This window comes from Suricata suricatta, chromosome 10 (genome assembly GCF_006229205.1).
Source record: "Suricata suricatta isolate VVHF042 chromosome 10, meerkat_22Aug2017_6uvM2_HiC, whole genome shotgun sequence".
Classification (NCBI taxonomy): domain Eukaryota; kingdom Metazoa; phylum Chordata; class Mammalia; order Carnivora; family Herpestidae; genus Suricata; species Suricata suricatta.
This window is the reverse complement of record NC_043709.1, coordinates 11,043,907-11,048,411: the sequence shown is the minus strand read 5'-3', so window position 1 is coordinate 11,048,411 and position 4,505 is coordinate 11,043,907.

The window sequence follows — 4,505 nt, the reverse complement described above, 5'->3', positions numbered from 1 at the left end:
CTGGTCAGAAGGCCAGCACACCCCATCGGCGGCCCCTTCCCCAAGCCACGTGTCTCTGGGCCTTACAGTTCAGGCCTCGGGTGGTCCATGAGACTGCTGTGGTAACAATCCTTCCAATAACCTTTCCTCCCTGTGGAGCTGACACAAGCCTCTGACACCTCAGTGGCTCCCCTTCGTCTCCTGCTCTCATTTCATTCAGGCCCAGGGATCATCTTATCTGGTTTCTAAGGTGGTCCAGCTCCTGCTCAAGTCTGGGTAGGGCTGGCCCTGTGTCCTGGGTCAGAGCTTGTTCTTCAGGGTGTAGACCCAGTTTCCATTACACGCATCTCTCTGGAGTCCACCTTGAGGCGCGCACCACACAGGAGACAGGAAGCCAAGAAGTTGTGTGCCTACCTGTGGCTTCTGTTGTGGAAACAATTCAGGCGCCTCACTTGGAGCCCCATGGGCTCCCACCTCATGGAGAGTGTGTGAATATTCAGGGAGGGGACACGGAAGGAGCCCTGCCCCTCACGGATGCTTGATCAACATTAGCTCTTATCAATTCAGATACACAGATGTGCCGACCTCAAGTAATTGGCAGAACATTTCTCCCATTTTATCTTATCCATTTGGTTTCAATGCTTTTATAACTTCTTAGATAGTAGTCTCCTGGCCTGATGACCTTCTCTTTGTGCCCCTACAGGACAGCAGGACTCTGACCTGGCCTGGGAGTGAGCTACAATAAGGCAAGCACCTTCCCTTGGGAGCAGCAGCAGGGTCCAGGAGATAGTCAGATCAAGTTATGTTCCTGTATGCATGTGTGGCCTTTCCAAGGGAACCACCGGATACCCAGCCCCTTGCTGTGCCACGTGGCCACAACTAGCTCACATTTTTTTGTTTTCTTCTTTGTTTGGTTGTTTGTTAGTTTTTTATTTATACTTCATTGTCAAGTTGGTTTCCATGTAACAACCAGGGCGCTTCCCCACACATATCCTCCTCTGTGAATATCACCCACTTTCTCCTTCGCCCCTCCCCTTTCAGCTCTCAGTTTGTTCTCAGTATTCAAGAATCTCTCATGATTTGCCTCCCTCCCTCTCCCTAACTCTTTTTCCCCCTTTCCTCTCCCCCATCGTCCTCTGTTAAGTTTCCCCTGCTACACTTATAGGTGAAACACATATGGTATCTGTCCTTCCCTGCCTGACTTATTTCTCTCAGCATGACAACCTTGAGGTCCATCCACATTGCGACAAGTGGCCAGATTTCATTCTTTCTCATTGAGCTGGCTGACATTTGACTCCACAATTTGTTCTTTCTTTCCCAAGGATGAAGCAACACCTCCTTCGGACCTAGATTCAGATGCAAGGTGTTGAGAAAACTCTGCAATCCAACTGCGGACACCATGACCCAAGAAGCACCAGGTAGTCAACTGCAGATGATTCCTGCAATTGGGGGAGTGCCTCCAGCTGAGTTGACATATAGAGGAATCAGTCTTTGAAGGAGACTGCTGAGTGTCCTTGAGCCTTTGGAGGGACCAAGGATAGTCCCACCCCAGCAGTCTACAGGGGCCCCACTCTCCTGTCCTCTTCCCAGGCTCATGGCTGGATTGTTCACTTCCTCCCTCCCACTGCTGCTTATCAAATGACCCAGAAGTCAGGCCAGAACAGCTCACGGGGCCAGAGGAGGAGGTAGACCAGTCACCTCGGAGGAGTCTTCTCCCATTTGACCTGCCCAAGCTTCTAGCACAGTTCAGGAGAACTGTGGGGCTTTTCCAATGGAGCACCTTCCCTCTGGCTCTTGCTTTGTGGTCTGGTGCTAGGGAACTGGAACCCATGGTGGACTGCATCACCTCCCACCTTGTTAGTTGGGTGTCTTATCTACCCTCACCTGTGAAATGAGAATATTTCCTTATGTTGTTGTGAGGATCCAATATCATGTGTATGTGTGGTCAGGGCCAGGGCCTGCTACCCAGTAAGCCTTCCCTAATTTTCTTTGATGTCCCCTCTACATGCACCCTGTTAGATCCAGGGGAAACCTCCCCTCACCCCATAGCCTCTGGCCACCAGGGCTCTGTTAAGACACCTGCTGTGTCTCCATATTTAGCCTGCTTATCAGATATGAAAGCTGGTCAAGGCCTGAGTCTATGCATCTCAATTCTCCTGCCTAGGCTGCCTCTGAATAATTACACAGATTTAGTGTTGTGGGTTTTCTCCAGCAAAGGGGTCTCCTCCCTGCCTTAGTGAAGCAGGAAAAAGAAATAACAAAACAAACTTTTACTTTTTGTTTTCCACCTAGAGAACACAATCTTCATCAAGGACACCACTGAGTATTTTTGGAGCTCCGTAAGCCAGGATGAACTGCATCTCCTGTTGACTGACCAGAAACCTTGGAGAACTTCATGGCTGATCCTACTTGCCCAGGTCCATAATGGTGATCCCCCAGGGTGGTCACCCAGATCTTCCGGTGGGAGAGTCCTCGGGCAGGGGTGAAGTATGCTCCTTCTCAACAATATTTGACAAATATGTCACCCATGGTATTTGCTGGCAGGGAGTGGCCTCAGGTTGAAAAGAGATGACACCTGCAGAGGTCAGGAAATGTGACTTGGGGGCTTAACCTAAAGCACACTGATCTCTGCCTTGGATTCATCATCTGTTCAATATTATTGGGAGAAAAACAAGTACATGTATGTAAATTGCTTCGTAGAGTGACTGACACATATTAGGTGCTGAACAAATGTTAACTTTTTATTTTTTTTTAAGTGTATTTACACAAATCAGGCCTTCACTTCCTGGAGTGGGGTGACTCTGTCACCAAGGTCCTCTATCTCCAGCCTAACACCTACCGCAGGCCCAAAAACCACCCTTAACTGCCCCACCTGACCCCTTAGTGTGTCCCCTCCTCCTAGACAGCTTTCCGTCAACATCCCAGCTTGTCCCTCATATGCTTCTCAGGTGCAGACTCACTTCCCCATCTACGTCGTTGTCCCCATGACTCTCACGGATTCCCTCTGAAACATTCCATTCTGATCTCCCTGCTCAAATCTGCTCAGAGCTTAGCCATCTGTCCGTAGTCCTTATTAAACGCTCATCTCTAGCCTTGCAAAGTTCCTTTGGCCATTTCCTCCATCTCTGCTCCCTCAGTGGGGGTTAGTGTCCCCTTCATCCTCTCTGTTCTCTGCCCCTTCCAAGATCTAGCAGCAATTCATCACCTCTGTCTTTCCTGATTGCAGGTCCAAGCCATATGGGAAGGAAGGGAGGCCAGCTGAATTTCTGTCTGTTACATCCATCCAGACACTTGTGGACCCCTCAGTCTTTCTCCCCATGTGTTAGCTCAATCAACACATCCTCTCTCGACATACCAGGATTAGACGTTCCCAGAGTTTGTATTCTGACAGCAAGTATAAACTCTGTCTTCTGAACCAATCTCCTGATCCTCTGAACCACCAGATTCCTCCATATGGGCCTTTTAAATGCTTAGCTGCTGGGTTGTTCATAATCCCAATGAGATTTTTCACTACTTGAGTAGGGTAGAGTTGTCACAGCATCTGAAGTATTAGGACCACCATCCCCGGGGTTGGTTCACTGATACAACTGTAGGGTCCACTGTCCTATGGTGGAGGTGAACACAAGGAACGCTCCACTACCATGTCCCTTATATGATGGGGGAAGACAGCTCCTGTGCCCAATGGTCTTCTGTCTCAGAGGCTGACCCCACCTACTTCCTTCCCTGTTGGAGGGTGACATTCAAGGAAAACAAATAACGCCTATGAGGCTCAGTAGGTTGAGCATTGGACTCATGGTCTCATGATTTGTGAGATCAAGCCCCCCTTTGGGCTCTGTGCTGATGGCAAGGAGCTGCCTTCGGTTTCCCTACCTGTTTCTCTGCCCCTTCCCTTTGCTCTGTCTCAAAAAAAAAAAAAATCTAATGAAATTCTTTTCCAACAATTCAAGGAACAGAACTTGTGGTGGCTGATTCATTGCTCCTGGAAATACCCAATGCTAACCATCTGAAGGCCTCCACCTCACTTCTTGAGGACACTCCACCTCTACACAGCAGAGGCTTTCCAGTTCACAGTTCTGATGTGTAACGGGATGGATAAAAGGCAGTGAGAAAAATAATAGGCCATGTAACCAAGAATTACTCTACTGCTGAAGAGTAGGAAGCCTGAATAATGACATACTTGTTTGGAGTAGAGCTTAGATAGGGGGACAAGGCTGTTCCCTCGACTTAGATCATCCCTGCCCTGGCCCCAGGCCTGTCCCCTACTGCTTCACCACATGGGGCCTAGGAGTCCCCACTTTGTCCCTGAGTCTCCAAAACCCAACTTGCTGATTTGCATTTTCTCAGCTTAAGATGCCATCCAATATGGCAGAGATTCTGAGTGTGTCTTGTTCCTTGACTTCCCCAAGGCCCCCTCCTGTCTCCTTCAGTTTCCTACCAGGCATGTCAGAACAACAGACACTTGGAAAGACATTAGGGCCAGGTTACTTAATGTGGGGAAAATACCCAATGAATCCTTCTCTTTGACC